Source organism: Saccostrea echinata, unplaced genomic scaffold (genome assembly GCF_033153115.1).
Source record: "Saccostrea echinata isolate AGI-Se365-2 ecotype Australia unplaced genomic scaffold, CSIRO_AGI_Sech_v1 ptg000006l, whole genome shotgun sequence".
Classification (NCBI taxonomy): Eukaryota; Metazoa; Mollusca; class Bivalvia; order Ostreida; family Ostreidae; genus Saccostrea; species Saccostrea echinata.
This window is the reverse complement of record NW_026889755.1, coordinates 11,433,548-11,456,569: the sequence shown is the minus strand read 5'-3', so window position 1 is coordinate 11,456,569 and position 23,022 is coordinate 11,433,548. Positions and strand designations below refer to the sequence as shown.

The 23,022-nt window shown below is 34.5% G+C and overlaps 1 long non-coding RNA gene across 1 annotated transcript; it reads right to left on the bottom strand.

The window, feature by feature from the left end:
- Positions 1-20,627: 20,627 nt before the first annotated feature.
- Positions 20,628-23,017, bottom strand: LOC133180262 (uncharacterized). The gene is made up of 3 exons (XR_009720300.1): positions 22,474-23,017; positions 21,125-22,189; positions 20,628-20,978 (listed from the first exon to the last, which is right to left on the bottom strand). It is a non-coding gene; the product is annotated as an uncharacterized LOC133180262 (long non-coding RNA).
- Between the last annotated feature and the right edge of the window lie 5 nt (positions 23,018-23,022).

Sequence of the window (23,022 nt, the reverse complement as noted above, 5' to 3'; positions counted from 1 at the left end):
TTCTTGTATGATAGTATATAAATATGACAAATCGGGTTCAATATAGTGCTTTGATTTGAGTTGACGTAGTGCTTCAGTAATATATTTTTCTCTGTCCATGATGACTACAGTGTTACTTTTGTCGGCTTTTTTAATGAAAGAAAAAGTGAGCAAGTTCACATACCCCACGCTCCCCCAAAACTCGACAATGCAACACGTAATGAATGGCACAGTGCATTTTAAATACACAGTATAATTCAAAAAGGGGCATTACTTGCAAAAAATCATCACATCAAAACTTCTTACATATAAGGACATTCAAATCTTTGTATGTTAGAAATTTAATTGGGCTGAAGTCTCTAGATAAAAAATGGAATCAAAATTTCTTGGTAATATACAAATCTATACATTATGTCTGAAATACCTACAAAGTTTCAGGAAATTCAGTGCAAGAGTCATGCTGACAAACTGTTATTTAAATTCCTCGGTGATTTCGAAATGAGTGTAACACATGACAATATGCACATTTAAAAAATAATTGATGGAAACAGAATTATGATGTAGTTATATGAATATGTTTATATATTGTACTTATGAAATTCTTTAAGGCAAAGCACCAATCTGAAGGGGAGGGGGGGACTATCCAAGATTTTGTGTGTGTGTTAAATCATTAATATTTTGATCTCAAAATCAATAGGGGTCTGTTAAGGTCATAAAATATTTCACATAAGATTTCCTTATTACCTAGCTGGAAAGTTTCTTCAATAATACGGAAAACTCTTCGGGCAAAAATAATGGAATCGGAATTTCCTGGTAATATGCACATCTACACACTGTGTACTAAATATCTGCAAAGCTTGACCAAATTCTGTGCAGCGGTTTAAGAGGAGTTGCACTGACAAACTGTTCATCTGAATATTCAAGATATGGCCAAAAATCTAAGTTGAAAAGTGCCGAAATTCCCAGAAAAAAACAAAGGAACCGAAATTTCCTGGTAATATGCACATCTACACATTGTGTCCTAAATATCTGCAAAGTTTGACGAAATTCTGTGCAGCGGTTTTTGAGGAGTTGCGCTGACAAAAAAACAGGACTGACGGACTGACTGACGGGTTAAAAACATTATACCCCCCGCAACTTGTTGCGTGGGGTATCATGACGGTATGCCGGTTGTTTTTTTTATCTAGTTAGGTTATCCTGATACTGTTTTATTGGCATAGGTGATATTTCTAGTTTGGTTTTATCAATGTAATTTTCAAGTGAGCCATATGCCAGATCAGGTTTATAACCAGGAGATGTTCTGAAGGGATGAAGTTTATTATTTTCTCGGGTATCAAAGAAGAATTTGCATCTGAGTTTTCTCGCAAATTCGTCAAAATCCTTAAGAAGAAACCTTTTAACATTGCTTTCTTGTGGTGACGGAATGAATTTGAGTCCTTTATCTAGAAGTATGTATTCATTATCTCTGAGACAATATGAGGATAAATTGAGAACAAACTTCTTTTCATTTATGACGCTTGCTTTGTGAATGCGTTGTTTATGAGCACATGCATTAGATGCTCTTAACTCACTCTTCTTTTGTTTATCTTGACGTTTGAAGCGTCGCGCCATTGTACGGAACGTCAGTTACTGTTAAAGATTGAATTAACTATCTCATATGATAAATTAATTTGCCGATAATTATAAATAAGGTACCACGTCTATAGTACGTCTGAGCGTATTAATAGAGGGTATAAGGCACGTAAATAATTAATGATAATTGGCTAATTAGTGCCAATTGAAAATCAATGTCACCACGTCTATAATACGTCTGAGCGCATTAGTAGAGTGCATAAGGTATGTAAGTATTTGATAATGGAATTTCCGTAGATAAGTGACAAAGCAAACAAATAGATGGCACAGAAATTAATCCTGTGGTGTTTACTCGCACTGATCTTATTTAAAGCAATGTCGGAAACTCGAGGTAAGAGAAACGTGGACAGGCGAAAAGCCACGCCGCCTTTCAATCAAACTGAAGCTACTACAGTCAACCAATGACTGACCACGTTGCTGGTCAAATGTGCGAGTAAGAGAACAAAAATTCAAATTCTATTTAAGATTATAATATTAAGAATAATTTACCGAAACGGAAAGGAAACGCAACAACCTATTTTAGTAGGAAATGTTATATAAAGGATATAATTTTGTATCTAAAAAGTAAGGACATCTTCCAACTTTGTAAATATCGGTAATTTAACGCTTGAATGATTTTCATACCATTACCGGAAGTCAAGTTTGAGTCCGCTTAACAGAAATAAAAAATTACATGTTTAACAAAACATTTGGCAATAATATGGGGTTTTAAGGGTTTGTATCTGTTCATCATAAGTAATGCAGCAATATTCTGAAAAATAAATTCCCCTGTCTTTTCCGTAAGCGATGCCAAGGCTTCCTGAAAATGACTTAAGTACGCATTTCCATTGCTCTAGCTGGAAAATCTCAAAATAAAGGTGATGCAAATATGCACTACATCACGCCTCAACAGGCTCTTACGTATCAATAGCATGAATGACAGTCCTTGGACCGGAAGTCCAAGGGTAACCACACTGCGCTAGGCTAGAGAAAATTCGACCTCATGATCTGAAAAACAGGCATTTAAAAATTGCAAAGAATATATCTTGGGCTCAGATCTTGAGATTGATGAACCTATTGCATCGTAGAAATCAAGCTGCAATTGTTGTGTATGGCAGTCTTCCACACTGTAATTGAATGGCCGGGGACGGGGTGTTTTAATAGTCATGAGTTACTTTCTGAAGTTAAAAGATAATCATTTAACGTTTTTATCAAATCTCTGATGTTTTTATATCGAGTTTTACCTTACTGTATTAATTTTTCAAAATCATTAGATAAAAAATTCAAATATTTGTAGATTACTCCTTGTTGCGTTTCTTTTGCGTTTCAGTATATAGATACAAAATATTAAAGACAAAATTCTTTGAAAAAAGTCAATGGATTTTAAGAGTCTGAATAGTCATAATGTACAAGTATTAGACTGTTCGTATATTATTATACGACTTGTACAGTTCATAAAATCCATAATGTAAATTAACTATAGTCCGCCCGAATATATTACAAACCTCACTAGTAAAAAGTTTTTCCAATTCCGAAGTGTCAATTTTGTCGGTAGTACTCACAGTTCTCTCGGGTATTAAAGGATTTCAATAGAGAACGATTTTTTTTAAGTACCGCATGTAAATATAGTTAATATAATCCAAATTTTATATGTCCATGTCGTTGTTAGAAATTATAATACGTACGGAATATACATGAAATCACCAAGAAGAAGGTGTTTCGAATTCCACTTGTGGAGAATGTTAATATGGGTAGCAACGTCTCCTAAAGTGACCTCTCTTTTCCTGAGGACGATAACCTGAGAGTGTGTTCCTTCGGTTACTGTAGTTCCAGTCCTTCCGGGGCTGATGCGTGGTTCTTCCTGGGGCTCTGGACACTGTTGCAGTCTTAGGATTGAATGAGTTTTGCTGCATAGAGCTCAAATGCCTACGAAATTCCTCAAGTTCCTTGGTGTTCTCATCATTGAGCTGCAGCACATCAGTGTCCAGCTGTTTCCTGATGGACGCGCTTTCTTGGGTAGCAAATCCTACCTTCTTGTTTCGGTCCTAATCCTGTTCGCCTCGTTTTCTTTTTCCTTAATTTGGTTCGAGAGAAAATCTAAGAATTAAAGTGCATTTAGAACCTAAATGCGTCTCGAGGACTTTAAAGAATTGTTATGCCTAACAGCCTTGTACAAGTATGGCCTTTATATTGAATGAATGTATGCACACACAGATGGACACATAATAAAATAAAAATATAGTCCATAATAAATTTGGTGAATCACAATTGTTTTACAGAACTCAGTGTACATATTCGCCAAAGTATAAGACTAAAAGCTGTTACTACTAATATGACCTTAGTTGTAAACATCTGTGGCCTGCCAATATTTTTAGGTCACCTGAGCTCTGTTGAATATGTAGTGAAAAGCATTATTCTTAAAAAATCTTCTCCCCTGCTCTTGGGTATTTAGGAAACAAACAATATGCATAGTTATGATGAGGAAAGGAGTCTCTTCTAAAATTGTGAATTTCATGGCCCCTGGGTCAGGGGTTCTGGTGTTAGGGCGGGTATCTAATGATTATATATTGAAAATGCATTAATTATTCAAAAATCTTCTCCTCTGCTCCTGGGTATTAAGCCGATGAACTAAGTACATAGTTATGATGAGAAAGAGTGCCTCTTCCAAAATTGTGAATTTCATGGCCCAAGGGTCAGGGGTTCTGGTGTTAGGGTGGGGCTTTGTTGAATATATAGTGATAATGCATTATTTCTTTAAAAAGCTTCCTCTGTGCTCTTAGATATTATGAAAAGAAAATAAATACATAGTTATGATGATGAAAGGTGCCTCTTCCAAAATTGTGAATTTCATGGCCCCAGGGTCAGGGGTTCTGGTGTTAGGCCAGCGTTCTGTTGAATATACATGTATAGTGAAAATGCATTATTTCTTTTAAAAATCTTCTCTGATCCAGGGCAAACAAACTGAAGGCATAGTTATGACGAATAAGGGTGCCTATTCCTATGTTGTGAATTTCATGGCCCCCTAGTCAGGGGTTCTGGTTTTAGAGCGGGGCTCTAATGATTACATAGTAAAAATGCAATAATTCTTTGACAATCTTCTCCTTTTCTCCTGGGTAATAAGCCGATGAACTAAGAGTATAGTTATGATATGTAAGGGTGCCTGTTCCAAAATTGTGAAATTCATGGCCCCTAGGTCAGGGGTTATGGTGGGGCTCTGTTGAATATATAGTGATAATGCATTATTTCTTTTAAAATCTTTTTCTTTGATCCTGGGTATTTAACAAACAAACTGATGCATAGTTATGATGAGTAAAGCTGCATCTTCCAAAATTATGAATTTCATGGCCCCTGGGTCAGGGGTTCTGGTGTTAGGGTGGGGCTCTAATGATTACATAGTAAAAATGCAATAATTCTTTGAAAATCTTCTTCTTTTCTCCTGGGTATTAAGCTTATGAACTAAGAGTATTGTTATGATATGTAAGTATGCCTCTTCCGAAATTGTGAATTTTATGGCCCCTGCATCATGGTTCTGGTGTTAGGGCAGGGCTCTAATGATTACATAGTGAAAATGCATTAATTCTTTGATAATCCTCTGCTCTCTTCCTGGGTATTAAGTAAGCTTACTAAATGTAAAATTATGATGAGCAAGTGTGCCTCTTTCGAAATTGTGAATTTCATGGCCTCTGGTTTAAAACATGAATCCATTGTGGCGAAGTTGTTGCATGATACTCAGGTGACCTATAAGGCCCGTGGGTCTCTTGTTTTGATGATGAGAGGACTGGAAACAGTCATCTGATCTGATATATCAACAAACCATACATCCGATTGTGTCAGTTACGTCAGGCTGAACTTCAATACCCCTGGTTGAGTATGGATTTTTCTTAATTTCTTCTAAGTTGATGCCCTTTAACCTCCCCAGCAGTGTGGATTTTCCACTGCAAGGACACCCTTTCTTCAGGGGCGACGAGTCTTGTACATCATCGTCTTAGTTTTCTTCGGATTCTCTCTATTCTTCACTGATTCGTATCCCCTCATTATAATCTGCACTGATATGCCAGCTGTAGTAAACAAATATAAATTATCGTGTTCTCATGTTTCATAAATTCCACTCAGGAGACAGTAATGGCAATCTATGTTAGTGTTTTTCATTAGAGTAAGTTGAACAAAACAGCATAATAAGAAATGTAAATAAAACTGGCGTTGTAGCATTTAAGGTCTTTCCCTAACCAAAAACAATTTAAGAGTATTGTTATGATATGTAAGTATGCCTCTTCCGAAATTGTGAATTTTATGGCCCCTGCATCATGGTTCTGGTGTTAGGGCAGGGCTCTAATGATTACATAGTGAAAATGCATTAATTCTTTGATAATCCTCTGCTCTCTTCCTGGGTATTAAGTAAGCTTACTAAATGTAAAATTATGATGAGCAAGTGTGCCTCTTTCGAAATTGTGAATTTCATGGCCTCTGGTTTAAAACATGAATCCATTGTGGCGAAGTTGTTGCATGATACTCAGGTGACCTATAAGGCCCGTGGGTCTCTTGTTTTAGCTAAGCTATCATCAGATGAGAGGACTGGAAACAGTCATCTGATCTGATATATCAACAAACCATACATCCGATTGTGTCAGTTACGTCAGGCTGAACGTCAATACCCCTGGTTGAGTATGGATTTTTCTTAATTTCTTCTAAGTTGATGCCCTTTAACCTCCCCAGCAGTGTGGATTTTCCACTGCAAGGACACCCTTTCTTCAGGGGCGACGAGTCTTGTACATTATCGTCTTAGTTTTCTTCGGATTCTCTCTATTCTTCACTGATTCGTATCCCCTCATTATAATCTGCACTGATATGCCAGCTGTAGTAAAAAAATATAAATTATCGTGTTCTCATGTTTCATAAATTCCACTCAGGAGACAGTAATGGCAATCTATGTTAGTGTTTTTCATTAGAGTAAGTCGAACAAAACAGCATAATAAGAAATGTAAATAAAACTGGCGTTGTAGCATTTAGGGTCTTTCCCTAACCAAAAACAATTTATATTAAATGGAACTATTATTTGTGTTTTTACGTATTTTCAAATTTTACATTACTGTTATCGAATTTAAGAAATTAAGTTCCAGAGTAAAGTTTCATAGTAAATCAAAATATCGAAGTTTTTACTATAGTTAACTATAGTAAACTATAGTTAACTATAGTAAATTTTTGTTAGGGTTGGAATAAAACCGTTTTATATTTGGATATGGTTTTGATGAACAACTTCCTAAAATTCTGAATACAAATGGAATTTGCATGCTGTTGCTTCTCGTAAGGTTTTGCTTAGGGATTCGTCACCTGAAAGAAGATAAATGTGCAGATATAAAGCATGAATATGTTTAACATAATACTAAATAAATTCATCAAAATTATTTTATAAATTATATAATTATGATTATTTTTTTAAATAATTGTATATAATAAATCGTTATAAAGATTACTCTCAAAGGATAAGTAAGGTCTCAATATAAAGGGGAAATTAAAAAGATATTTATTTTACAAGTACCGGGTACAAGCATTACAAATAGCAATCAAAATTGAAATTATAAAATTTATAATTCCAATTTTTATTGCTATTTGCAGTGCTTGTACCCGGTACTTGAATCATTCATTTTAAAATAAAATAGTTAATATAATAATTCAAAATATTTAAACAAAATTCTGGTCTTACAATTTTAAGTTATTTACAGACTGTCCGACGCAAAAGTTGAGATATCTAAATAGCTTTAAACATTTTATTAAATGTTATAATTGTTTACTGATATATCAGAGAATATCTAGATTTCAATGTCACTTCTTTAAATTCAAGGATGAACAATTGGTTTTATAAAAAAAGACATGTTTCAAAAGGATTTTGGTGAAATGTACTCTGTCCTGCATACTTATTTGTATAGTACTTGCTGGATAGACTATGGACAACAGATACTGTCAAGAAACTTGATATTTTTTATTGTATGTTTGTATAAAAATGTTTGGTATTGGACTAGGATTGATATTTACAGTTTCAAATAAAGGATAGTCAGCTCTTTTGATAATCCATTTTGATTGAAATTGCAGTTTGATGTAAATTTGTTACCTTGTAATTTCAGAAGTGTGAGAATTTTTTTTTTGGAATATTTTGTCGCTAAAAATTGTACTTATTCAAATATTTATATATATATATATATATATATATATATATATATATATATATATATATATATATATGAAATAAAGTAACCAAGAGCTGTGTTTGTGACAGGTATTTCTAATGGTATCATATATTTTGGGACACCCTGTAATAGACAAAGTTTAAGTCAATTTGTTGTTACTTTGTATATTAAGTATGATGTCCAGACTTCTTTTGCAGTTTCAATTTAGAGGGAAAAGCTTATTTATCATATGCACAATCTTTATTCAGAAGAATGGAAAACAGTAACTTTTAATTATTTTGGTCATTAAAGATGATAATTAATCAGATTTGTAATTGTCAGATTTAATGTACCCCAAATACTGTGTTTATTGTTTGTAAATATAAACTTTACCTTTTTGTAAAGTCAAGAAAAAGTGGGACTTTACATAATATTTAAGTGCATGTAAAGGTAATGTAAAGGTTACCTTTTCCAACTTTGACTTTTTTCAGAAAGTCCAATTAAAGGCATTCAAAACATTAAATTTATATTATATTTCCTTGTTTCGTAAAGCCTAATTTTCATGCAGTGGTGGTGGGCTTTCTGTGGTTGTTCTCATGGTGGGCCTTTCTGTGGTTGTCCTCGTGGTGGGCCTTTCTGAGGTTGTTCTCGGGGTGGGTCTTTCTGTGGTTCTCGGGGTTGGTCTTTCTGTGGTTGTTCTCTGGATGGGTCTTTCTGTGGTTGTTCTCGGGGTGGGCCTTTCTATCGATGTTCTAGTGGTGGGCCTTATTATGGTAGTTGATTCTATATTTGTAATTACAAATTGCAAGTAAATATGTCGTTCAACTTGATTTTCATTTTTTTTCTTTATGAACCAATAAAAATTACTGATAATGGTATTTTTTTAAATATAAAATAAACTTAATGTTAATATCTTTTTTTCAGTTTTATGTATCATAGTGATCTTTTACAATTTCCTTTATAAAAAGATATATTTTTATGATATCTAGTATAATTTTATTTTCCAATTCTCTCTACCTCACTCCCCCCTCTCGCACACACAAACACGTGCACACACAAAATAAGCTTTAACAGATTATTAATAAAACACGTCTTGCTTAACTTGCTTTGATTCTATATTATATTCCTTTCTTTGATCTGATTATCGTTATTTCATAATTGATTCTGGGTCAATCTAATTAATCCGCTACCGCTTCTCAAACGTCTAACATCCCATTCGGGGTCATGTCAAAGCGACCTTTCCATTAGGCATAAACATGACAATTTTGGCCAATCAGATTAGAGCTTCTGTAAACGATTCTAAAATTAGTTCCACTGAATTAGAGATGCTCAGTAGTCTTTCTTATGTTGAATTAAAGTAATTTTGGTATAAATTGAATGTAAAGTCCGCCAATCTGGCATTCCGACCTCAATTATGAAAATGAACAAACTATACAAGATATCCCGCACGTCACATTCATACCTAGTACGGCCTTTGCCATGCATATTTTGTTTACTACGAACTCCTCGGGCGTTTAGGTTTAGATTCTCTTTGAACTTATTAATTTAGGGAAATGAAAAAAATGAACCAAAAGTGAAATTTAAGATTACATAACAAATAATACATTCAAAACTGATAAAAAAAATTTATGTAACAAAAAATAAATTAATAAAATTTAAAAAAAACTTAAGCATGTAATATTTGATCCTCTGTCAACAAAGACATAGTGAACAGGTGAGAAAAATTGTTGCATCCAGGTCTTGTACGATGTCAGCATTGAAAAAGTTACTCGAGCAACCGACTCATGAACAACAACCCCAACAACAACCATCATTATCGGAAAAACAGCAAGAAACAGAAAAGGCATTAAAACAGAATATAGTAAAAAAATGGGAATTGTCGTCGAAATGGAATAATTTAAAAGATCAACTAAATTTTGAGGATTTTGAACCAGGGTAAGTATATTTCAAATCAAATTTTAAAGTTTTATGACCACTAGATCAATGATTGTTGGATATAAAACCTTTTAATTGAAAGCATATTTAAGGACATACGCAACGTACCTTACATACTGATAATTTTTCAATATATTCTTAATTTAAGATTATAGTGCCATCAAATGTTCGTTGACAAAAAATCAGCATGCATTACCATGGGTTTTGAAAAGATATCAAGATGAAAATTCTTGTATAAATCAAAGAAAAATACACTAAAATTACTAAATATATATTTTAATAGATGTTTTGTTTATCCAAACTTGTTTTAGAAGAAATGTACAACGCATATATAGACATAAAAATGTAGCACACAGTTCCTGCAAGTATTGGAACTCTTCAAGTCTCCGGGGAAAAGGACAATAACAATAAAGGTCAAACTATGTTGCGTATGTCCTTCCGATCGAATATTTAAGTTTTATCTAGTTCTCGTTTTCACACGAGTTACATTCTTACAGATTTTCGCTTTAAATTTCTTTGAAGTGGAGAAATTAATGGAGAAAAGCAACTTAGGTGCACCATGGTAGGGGAATTTAAATGGTTTATTTTATGGTTTAATTTCAATGGAAAGAAATGAATTGTAACATTAAGGGTTATTGGTATTGGGACTTAGATAAAGTTTATAAACATTTCTTTTAATTTACTTTACTTTGGTATTGTGTATATTTTGAATTTTCTCTGTTAAATTTTACAGATATTCTCTGGAGGCGACAAGAGATGGTTATTTGATAGCAAATTCCACTCCATCTCCTCTGAAAGAAAAGGGAGACAATCACCGCGCAATCTAAGGTTGCGCACACCAAACACCAGTATCCTTTTCATCTGAACTCTTGGGATTCATTACAATCAACTGTTCACGACAATCCAATGATCAACAGTTCAAAGCGGAAGAACCACAAAGGAATAACATTTGAGGGGTATTAAATGGTAGAAGACCAGTTCTTCGGATGAGACCGTATAAACCGAGTCGCGTGTCGCAGTAGGTGCTGGCACGAAAAAGATCCCTCACTGCTAAATGGCCCTAAGTGCCGAGCATAGGTTAAAATTTGCAGCTCTCCAACGGCAAGTGGTGGCGTCTCCATATGAGTGAAAAATTCTCGAGAGTGACGTTAAACAACAAACAAGCAAGCAAACCAACAGTTCAACTGATTTTGCAACTTTTGTGTAGGCAAAGGACTCCATAAAAAGTGAATTAAGGTAATCATATTTTTATGCCCCTGGATCGAAAGATCCCGGGGGTATATTGTTTTCGTCCTGTCTGTCTGTTTGTCTGTTGTCAACTTTAACCTTGCCCATGACTTTTGATTGGTTGGAGCTATGACTTTCATATTTCACGTGTATTCCTTGTGACAAGACCTTTCTTTGGGTACCATCATAATTGACCTTTTGACCTTGACCTTGGAGTTTGACCACTTTTGCAAAATTTTATGAGACTATAACCTTGGCCATAACTTCTGAACAGTTGGTGCTTGGGGTTTCAAACTTCACATGTTTATTCTTTGTGACAAGGCCTTCCTTTGGATACCAACAACTTTGACCTTATGACCTTGGACTATGACTTACTTTTGAAAAACTTTAACCTTGGCCACAACTTTTGAATGGTTGGAGCTAAGGCTTTCATACTTCATATATATAATCTTTGTGACATGACCTTCCTTTGGATACCAACCACTTTGACCCTTTGACCTTGACATAGGAGTTTGACCTACATTTGAAAAACTTTAACCTTGGCTAAAACTTTTGAATGGTTGGAGCTAGGGATTTCATACTTCACATATGTAATCCTTGTGACATAACCTTCTTTTGGATACCTACCACTTTGACCTTGACATAGGAGTTTGACCTACTTTTGAAAAACTTTAACCTTGGCCATAACTAATGGTTGGTGCTAGGGCTTTCATACTTCACATATGTAATCCTTGTGAGAAGACCTTCCTTTGGATACCAACAACTTTGACCTTGATGTCTTACTTACTTTTAAAAAACTTTAACTTTCGCCCTAACTTTTGAACAGTTGCAGCTAGGTCTTTCAAATTTCACAGGTATATTCCTCGAGACAAGACCTTTCTTTGGGTACCAACATTTTTTTATCTTTTGGCCTGGATTTTGACTTGCATTTGAGAAACTTTAACCTTCGCCATAAGCTGCCATACGGGGGCATCAGTGTTTTGAAAACACATCTTGCTTTTTTTTAATTTAATCATAGAATTACAAACAATACTCTTTGTTCAATTCTTTTTTCCTGCGTATATGACCAGTTTCTTACAAAATATAGGTCATAGCTGAATTCAGCCCTTTCAATAAAATAATTGTACACTTTTTAAAAGTCTTTGGAACTGTCCAGTTTTTACAGTTCTTTGGTCGCTTATTTCCTTTCACTGACCCGAGTGTGGAACGCACTGGAGAGGACCTTCGCCAAATCTGAATTAATTTCGTGGCCTATTTCATCTTCTTCCGTAAAGAATTCATTTAGTTCTTGGAGAATGTCATTATTTACCTCTCCATTATCCGGATAATCGCTAAAGAGATTGTCTATGACATCAGCCCGAGTTTCGTCTATCGTAACTTCACGGTCACAAATACTATGTGTTTCAGAGTCATTATAACGATCATCTCAGTCAGAAAGATCTGTAGAAGGTTGATACTATGATTCATGAAGGATGTCATCATTTTTGATTGTTGTTTTATCAACAGGTCATTTTGTAGACCTATCAACTAATTTTTCAAGTTGCACATAAGGTAAAAAAAAACATTTGATAGATAGATTTATAGGTACGTGAAATTCTCAAAATAAGATAGAATTTTTACATACATCTCATTAAATAATTATAAATCTTAGTTATTATTCATTGATTTGCACGATGTTGTGTTTTAAGGACGGGTAACTCAAGTGTGGAAAACGATCAACAAATTGGAGATTTACGAGTTATCGTTTATGGGAATGGCATATAGACTGCTTTAGGCGGTATTTTTTATGTACACTAAAAGGTTCTCTGCATTGTTGTGTTTACAAAAGAGTTTACCAAAACAAGTAGAATGTCTTTAACGGGATCAAACTGAATAGGAAACGGACTATATACAAGATTTATAATTCTCTATGTCAGCTGTGAAGAGAAAAATATCTATACTTCTAGATGAATAAATTTTGCAAATAAACTCCGAAACGGGTGTACCAGAGTTCTTACTTACTCCTCTAAGAATACACACGATACACAATGATGTCCGTAAACTATATTTATATTTCGCTTGCATTGTAAGTATCGTATACAGGACAAACACCACCAAATGTTTTCCCATAGACTTCCATACAAATTCCAATCACTGTCACTTATTTATATAATCAATATTCAAAAAATCAGTCACTGTGAAAGGAAGTTCAACACCTCTTCTTCAAAATTCCACCACGAAAAATATATCGTGCCGTTGCGTTTTTCCTTTAAATTTTGGCCTGTTTACAACTGGTATAGATCCGCACTGAATGAAACTGTCCAGCAAAATATCACCCCTCATCTCAAGTCTTCCTTTATAAGTCCTTTATCTTTTTACACATTCTGTTATGTCACATATAATTTTTATCACTTATATTTCACTGTCAAATTCCACCACAAAGATTTTCTGTTAATGACCAATTTGGACTCCTGTCAGCTTTTCTTCTCAGCACAACTTTTGGTGTCCAAGATGGCGGCCCCCTGTACCTAGGCAATTCTGGTGTTTTTCCTACATTAAATTAAAAGTCTACCTTTATTTTCTCTAAACAGCCATGAAATAGCAAAAACGTGAGTACGGTGGCGTTTCCGGTTGGCGGATCTAAGTTACCGGCAATTTTTAATGAAACTGACAACAAGCAATCGTTTATTTATTTCATTATCGTCATTACTGAATTATTCAATCAAAACTTGATTTAAATGATACAAAAGAAATAAGTTGTGATAACCGATTAAAAAGGAAAATGTGAAAATTATTTTCGTCATTCACCGATCGTAATTATTGACGGAAGCTTCTAGAACATCATAGAGCATCGAGCCCGATGTTAAAAAGAAAATAGCTGCTTTAACATAAAAAAAGCTTTTGTGTGAATGGTTATTGAAATAATGGTAAATCATTGATAACACTGTAAGTTGTGAATATACGTATTTATATATCGAAAGACTTTTACATATATTTAGTAGGTTTTCCTAATAAAGGATGATGTGACATACGGCCCCCATTAAATTGACAAAAAATTAAATATCTAAATTTTACTCTAATTTTTGCATGCATTTAATCACTGATATGTATACCCTCATAATATACTACTTTTACCGAAAGTAGAAACATGTGTCTTTCTTTTGAGTAGGGGTACCATGTTTACATCCAATTCCCATTGAATTTTGGCCCCACCCCACTCTTTGAAGCCCTTAAAATATACAAGCGCAAGTAGGTACATTTTTCTCGTTTGGCTGGTCGTTGTCTTTTATTGAAACTACCTATATGTGAAAGGAGAAAAATGTACCTAACTGCGCTCACATGTTGTTTTTAAAAAAATTGTAAAATCTAGCTGGCCTTTCCCATTATGAACAGATCGACGAAACTATTTTCTCTGACGTAAGAGTAAACTCATATGCTAATCGAGGCACTGGCAATACTTTCTAACTGATCAATCAGCTAAATGAGTTGCATAACTAGTGAGTACCACAAAAATACTAAGGACATTTTATGCTTGGAAAAAAGATTGGATTTTTTTAACCTGCTTTCCGATAAACATTTTTTATGTTTGAGTCACAGATTAGACACGGATCTACAATTTCCCAGTTCACATTTACAAACAATTGATTTATAAATATACATAGTTAAAAGTTTTGTAAAGCGTTCGGTGGGCAATTCGCTAGCTATAGGTCTACAACCGTATTCCCGTGAATCGGTGAATAGAAGTTTCATTCTTGACCCTAAACGGTAAACACCGCGGTTCCATGCGTATTTTTATGTATAAATAGCCTTGGCTGACCATTAAAAGTTTGAAATGTAGTAGAGATATTGTGTAAATTGACCTAAACCACGTGCCTGTGATAAAATGTAAACATATAGTAAACCAGCATGTTTTTTCGTTCTGTCATCGGATTGGACAGTTGTTCTCGGTAAGCGACTAAGTACGAAATAATAACAATAGCCATATAAGGTAGATTCCTCAAACATGCATATCCCTCTATTGTACTAAGACCCGCCTGTTCTTTTTTATAAAAGAACCTATTGTCACAAACCTGGAGGCCGAATTTTGCTGTCATAGGGTAAAAAAAATCATAGATAATGCAGTAATCCTTATAATTAAAATTTGTCGGAACTATTGAAACTATTCAAAAGGCGTCGTATTTATTCACTCATGTATGAAAACTATCAAAATCGTTCTAGATTAAATATAATTCGTCGTAGAAAAAGGGGCCCCAGATAGCAGTTATGTCACATCATCCTTTATCGGTAAAATTTGTATATATTCCTCACTGAGAGCATCTTTGCAACGAACCCGAAGTACAATTTGTACTTCGTAATAAACTTACTTACATGAAAAGAGAAAATTAATGAATAAGGCATTGTTCAAATACAATTATGTTGTAAAATTATGTGCTTTAATCAATACATTTCGTTTTTTTTTCTGAATAAAGTCTTTTGTATCAAATACTCGGCCTATTCCAGTGGCGGATCCAGGAATCTTGAAAAGGGGGGGGGGGCAGTTTGGCGTTGGGATAGGGGCCCACGAACACACCCAAAAAATTGATTCATTAAATTTTATGTATACTTTGGACAGAAAACGTGAGGGGAGCTGCCCCCCCCCTCGTCTAAATCCCCCAGTGTACTCATAGGGCGTCATATAAAAGCTAATTTTTACACAGGTACTTGGGTCTTGGATTATAAATATGTATGTACCTTATTGATGTTTAAAAAAGAGGTAAGGTACAGTTTTTACATATCAATAAGGTACATACATATTTATAAACAGACCCAAGTACCTGTGAATTTTTAACCCCCCCCCCCCCCAATCAATTTCTCAGTAAATTGTGCATTTCTTGACGGAAATGAGATAAGAGCATCTGAATTACAATATCTATAACACAGTATATACAATATCCATAACAGTATGTAACAGGTTTCACAATAAACGTCAATTAATGAAATTGTTATTTTAGTTTTACAAGGGGTGGGGGGTGGGGGTGGAGACGTACTTCTACTTCATGCGGGATTTTGAACAAAGTATTTCTTCCTGCTATAAGCCTGTAGGCTCTCAGTGGAAACTATGTATATGTATATATGTATATACAATATATATATTGGATTTTTTCTGTCGGAAGTGGTATAAATTCAATTCCTCGCGCTTGCGCGGGATTTCATCTGGTAATGTCATGTTTTTGTGTGTGCTTTGTTGTGATTCTTCTATAAAGTTATATATTTCTACAATTAAATGCAATAATTCATTATCTTATTCTTGTTACTAAGTACAAAGAAGAACGACAAAGTTTAAAATTTTAATCAGGTAAAAATTAAGAATGGGGTTTGATTTCACTTTATATTTTTATTAAAATTTTCAATTTTATATTTTTGTACAGTGTCTGTAACTACATGACAAAAACGTTTACCATTTGTACTGAATTTTTAAACCATAAGTTTCCACTGACAGTGAAGAGAAACTTGGAAAACGCTAAAAATTGACATACTTAAAAACAGTTAGCTACCTCATACAAGTTGTAAACACGTTCCGGTAATGAGTTATCGTTCTTTACATCAAAACCTATTGGTAGTTGAAAGGCCTACATTTTGTTTCAGTAGTTGTTGAATCTGTTCGTTTAACATGGGCGCTGCCATATTTGACGATTGCGCATTCAATTCTGCGCATAACACAAAAGCTCTTTCCGTCCCAGTAGATGTTGTCAACAATGAATCATTCTCGGCCAATAACGGCAACTGTGTGTCACTTTCGTGACTACTAATCGTAGCAGATGAACAACTTTGGGCTCTTATGCTCTCACTCGATTTTTCCGACTAATTCATATCCAACAACCAAAAAGTTAAAAGTTCACAATGGCGAAGGTAAAGGTGGAAACAAAGCCACTAAAAATCGCACAGCATCCGATGTTTAAATATCGTTCTGTTCGTACAAAACGTTGAATACAGATAAAATATAGTCCAATGTCATGAAATCCACAAATCTAGAACACGTATCTAGAAAAAACGCTATATATTTTTGGAGAAATCAAATGCTGGAATTATCTTACATTGTTGCTGAATCAAGACGACTTTATCACTGAATCACATCTAATGTGAATCCTCAGTATGGTTGATTTGGTAGAATAAAATATTTGTAACTATTTAAACCAGACTTACTTATTCAATATCATTATCAAATACTACATGATCAATCTATTTGATTTTCTTTTAACAGAAGACGACGCGCTCTAAAGAGGAGGATGTTGAAAAAAAAACTGGCACCCCCTCCATACCCCTTACGCAAGGAACTAAAGCTTGAATTGACAATGCGCCGTAACTTGGAACAAGTTAAAATTATCACAGATTATATTGAAAAGTACTTCAGGTCCAGAAGGGTGCAGTTTGTTACTTTACATTAAATTAAATATTAAACAGTTTACATGAAATATACTTAACAGAGAAACTTACTAATGATCTGTCTTTATCGTATCAAACACGACGCTCTACCAAAGCCAAGACTTTGTTTTTTTTTCACAGATACATAAATTATTACAACTCACTTTATATTTAATGTTTGAAACAAATTGGTTCTATAATGGAACTCGCTTTCTGTTTGTTTATGTATGTCACAGATCAAGTCACACACTGGTGACAGATGGATCATTATCGGCGTTTCGTCAAAAATCGGTCACAGGTCCGTGAAGTCATTATCGGTGTTTTGATACAAACCATTAAAAATCACAAGTCCCCAATGCCTGGTTCGCTGTGCTTTAGGTTTTCCGCTGACATGGTTTTTTCTCCACTTTGGGTATTGGGTGTAATATATATAAAGAAAGAGTAATCATCACATTGATGAATGTATTTTGGAGAAAAAATCACGTACATATTCATAACAATCAGCAAAAAAGAATAACAGTTTTAAATCATTAAAGTATTATATTTTATAATCATTAAAATAAGTCTTTTACCTGGATGCTATAATATGTAATCTTTATGTAGTTGGTCCTGTCTTGGGCAACATGTTTCTGACTTGAGAGATTCCACACTCGTATGTTCTCCTCTGATCGACTCAACGTTAGCCATACGTCGGGGGCAACCTTGTTTTGTTTCAGCGAGTCCTCCAAGACGTAATTCCCGTTGCCATGAAAAGCACGGCGGAGTTTGTCGTTCTGGATGGAACTAACTTTGTTGATTTTTGTCATGAGGTTCGGTAGTTTATGTGGTTTCAAATTTAATGACTGCTTTAAACGATTGTTCATTGATTCGGATTTGTTGTTTTTCCATCGTTCGTTGATGATGCCTGTTTGAACGGGGTTGTACACCTTTTTGGAGAAGAGGCATTAAGCGATGTTCAAATTGTTGTTGAAAATGTGGAAATGTGTGCTTTATATGACAGTCCAAGTCCACTGTTTTGGAGTCGGAGAATGAATCGTCGTCTGACTACATTATTTATCATGCCTTATTGTCCAAATATGGTTGAAACGATGTGTTCTCTTTCCTTAGTTCTACAACCTTCTTGAAATATTAGTGCTACAACGTTCTTGAAATATATATGGACGTTATTCTTAGGATGTTTGGTGCACAGCAAATGGACAGAATCCGTAAAGGCATGGCAAATACCACGCCTTCCCCCGTATCACTGCCTATTTGAAGTCCAGTTGGAAATCCAAGTTTGCAGTTTAAATGACAGAAAATTGTAATATTGTGGGAATTGTGCGTAATGCGAAAAGTGTTGCTGAACATGTGTATTAAGTGAGATAATGACAAGAGAAAATTTTCAATAATCTGGATTAATGAAAATGGAATTTGAAAAGAAAGAAGATTACTCAACAAGTATCTTCGAAAGACCTACAGACAATACTTTGTGACTTTTAATGACACCCACTTCTCCTCGCACTATGACAAAGAGCATGACAGCCGAAGGCACAGTATGCCGGATGATAGTTTTAGTTCCGTATCTCACTCATTTTATGTAGACAATCACATTGAACTGTTAGTATTATGGAATTATCACGAAATGTATTGATTTAATTGTACATGTACTTGTTTATGCCCCACTGGAGTGATTTTCACGTCCCCAATTGAAGCCGTACGAACAACTATTTTTGAGACCTCATTCAGGCACTGAAGTCAGATAAAAGCCTCATTCCGGGAGTGGCAAATTTATTGAGCAATACAGTGACACGAACGATCACGAACGTTCACACTTCCGACACGGAAAACGAACAAAAACTTTTAAAAACGAAAACTGAAAAAACGATAATTATTATAACTCGTTCTTCAAAACTAAAAGAACTGCGAACGATAGTATTGTTCCCCCGCCTACCTCCAAGTCAATTTTCAGAAGTTAACACATTTGAATGACTTTTCATATTTATGTAAATATTTATATGAATTTTCATAAAACATAACTTATTTTGGAAAAGAAAGAGAGATAACTATAATTTTGGTAAAACTTTTTTCACTATAGAAATCAACGGAAGACGGAAAATATATTTACCCCCCCCCCTCCCCGTGAAACAAAAATTCCTTTTAACAGTTAATATGGATCGTTATTTCACAAATTCATACCAAAGCTTTTTGTGTTTCAAGGGGGGGGATGTTTACAGACAAAAAAAACCGACAAAAATGCTCATTTTTTCACCAATTTCGAAAGGGTTTACAACTTAAACGTTGTATTTTGTCAGTTACATATGTTTAATTTTATATGCGTAAAACATAAGAAAAGATATAAGGAACATTTATTCATATCCAAGACTTTTAAAATTTGGAGATGCTTTAAAGCCCGATTTCATTGGAAAGTATCGTCTACCCCCCTTATTTAAAGAGCTGGAATTGAGGGCAATTAACTATTAAACACTTGTATTAAAATTATCAGTCATTTACCATTGAACTGTTTTTTGCATTGAACAATGATTTTACGGCCAAATTGCCATTAGTATTGAATTAAATGGGTGTAAAATGTAGGCGGGAATCGAGGGTTAGCGTGCGTAGTTCTTAGTTGTGTGAGTGAAGGGCTGAATTTTAAACAAAACCATTTTTTTAAATTTCTATACATAATCAGTACCTTTGCTGCTTCTGGAAAAAAAAAATGATGGGAAGATAATCTAAGTCATAGAGAGAAAATAACACTGAACAAGTACCTACTGCTGGACATTAACAACCTGGTAAACTGTGAAAGAATCATTATCAACGAGGAAATAGCACAAGTTAAGTCATTTCAAATTTTCGTGTCTCCTTACGAACGTAAACAATGACAATATTTTAACAATATTCAATAAAAATTCATCCTCTGATTAAGCAAAGAACAAAACTAACAAATAACAGTAACAGTAAAATGATTGCGCCCATGAGAAACCGGAGATTCCTGCACGAAAAGTAACGCCTGGAAATGGGGCGTATAGGAGGAGGAATTTGTGAGAGATCCCGGGCGTCATTTCAGTGGAAATGCATATAAGGCAATGTAAAAGTTCCAGGTGTAACCTAGCCAGAATCCAAGAGGAATTGGACAGGAATTCGAGGCGAAAAATGTAAATAAGCGACGCCTTAAGAGGCGTAATATGCAAATTAGTGACGCCTCCTTGAAAGTATGATTCAAAGCAGCAAATACGCCTGGTTGACGCCTAGTATATACTTCATTTTAATACCTGAATTTCCGCACATCTTCGCCCCTATGGAATCGCAAAAGATCAATCATATTAAAAAAAAACAATACAGAAAATAGCAGAACAAGTTTCAGCATTTGTATTGAAAAGTAAAAATTTTCTTCATACCTGTTCATACATGTAAACATTCAAGTTAGAGTCGCATTGTTTCAACATTTGTATTGAAAAGTAAAAATTTTCTTCCTACATGTTCATGCGTTTATATATTCAAGTCAGAGTAACATTAAAGTTTCAGCATTTGTAAAAGTAAAAATTTTCTTCATGCATGTTCATGCATGTAAAGATTCAAGTCAGAGTCACATTTATTTTTTTTTCGGCCTTAACTGTTTCCTAGAATATTGATTCTCTCTGTTATGGCATCATATGGTTGATCCAACAAGGAAGCCGTTTTTCTTGCACCATACAACAACAAAATCTGAAAAAGACAGATCAATATAAAAATGCTTTAAAGGATCATTTTGTCATTGTATATTTAAGATACTCAAAAATTCTTTTGTAAATTTTGCAATAGCAAAATTTTATGAGGAAAACTTAATAACAGGAGAATGAATGTTTTCTTACTTGTAAGGACACTGATTTTGTCGCCATCAAGTACGGGCCTTGATCTTCCGTTGCGCAGCTATGTTAAGGCTGTCCGAAGGTTTAATATGCATGAAATATACCTTTTATTCTGAGCTAGATTTTGATTTCAATTTGTAATCTATGTATGAATTTGCAGTCAACTTGTGATGAGAGTGTAAACAAGTATTATAATAATGCATTTCTGAGATGTCACATGACTTCGTTGATCACGTGAATGACACTTATAAATTCCTAAATGTTGCACAAAAATCGCATCGGCACAAGTGCAAAACAACATTATTGAGAAAAATTTGTCCCATAAGTCAATTCATCGTGATCTTTGGTACATATAAAGTGCTGGGGGCAAGTCTGAATTTTATTTCTTTAGAAAATATTCAATGAGAAATTCAACTTACCCGTATACAAGGGGGCAATTTCCACTCATAATCGCAATTAATACAAAATAAGATAAATTACATACAATCCCCCAGCAAAATTCAGTTAGAGGACATACTTCTCTAGTAGATTCACAGCGAATATCTTCAATTTATCCTTATTAATCACTTGTGCCAATCAAATATATACACGATTTATAGATTCTAACTCTGTCCACGGACGTGTAAGGGGGAGCGTTTTGCAGTCAATTTTTTGTTATTGTTTGAATATATGTATATCGGACAAGTTAAAGGAATAACGATATTAAATTGCAAATGTTCAACATCTTAAAAGGACACTTAAGCTTAAAGAACAATTCAGACACTTGAATCAAACAACAACGCTAAAAAATCTTTACGTCATATGCTATTATGACGTCATATTTAGGTAGTTCAGAGAAGTTAATACAGTTGGAACAGTTTGATATTTTACGGACAGCCTTATCCTAGCCGCGTGTCTTTTTCCTTATGCCCTGGCCACGAGAAATGGCCAGAGTTTGCAAGGAGAAAAGCTCTGCCAGGAGTTAGTAACAAAGTGTGTACCCTGGCTTCTTCGATTTCCTTGCGGAAGAAGTGGCTATCCTCATGCCATCCGGGTCTACCTCCGTGTTTTACCCTCGACAAGCTTTATCTGGAAAAGTATTTTTTTCTCAAACATCATCAAAACACTGTAATTATAGTTGCATTCAATGAAAGTTTTGGTTATTAAAACACGTACACAAAAATAGAAATTCTAAAACACACAAAAAAGCTATAAATTAAATAGACTAACAACTAAATAGGAATGAAAATAATTCAAATCATACAAATATAAAAGAAAATTAATCTTTAATGCTTAAGTGCAATATTTTCTTATTACCAGTAATTTTAAAACTACCAATTGTTTCAAGGCTATAAAATTCTTATTAAATGTACCTTTTCCTGTTGTCCTCCCTTGTGCTTCCTGGATGAGCGTCTAAGTGGTGGTGATGACATGTGAAGTGTTTCAGTTTCAGTGGATGGTGCTGGCAGAGGTGATTGTGGTGATAGGATGGGTGATGGTGGTGCTGGCGGTGACGATTGTTGTGATGGTGGTAATTGTTGTGGTGGTGGTGCTGGCAGAGTTGATGGTGAATCTCTCAAGGTGTCATGTGTTATAGTGTGTGAAAGGTTTATATTCCTGTACATCTGTCCATGATCTGTAGCAGCTAGTGTTGATGTAGGCATTGGAGGTAAAAAGTCCTAGTTTTGTCGATATTCAGCTGTAAAATCGTGGTGTGCTATACTAGAAGTTTGGCGAGTGTCACTCCAGTTGTCTTACAAATAAGTATTTTGATGTAGAGGTTTGACGAGTCTTGGTGCCTTAGTGGAAAATCTCCACATGTGGCCTATTTCAAGGAAATAAAACATATCAATAATCAATTTGTAATCACTGTAAACTGAAATTGCATAAGATTGTTTAAAATAGTAACATCTAAAGCATAG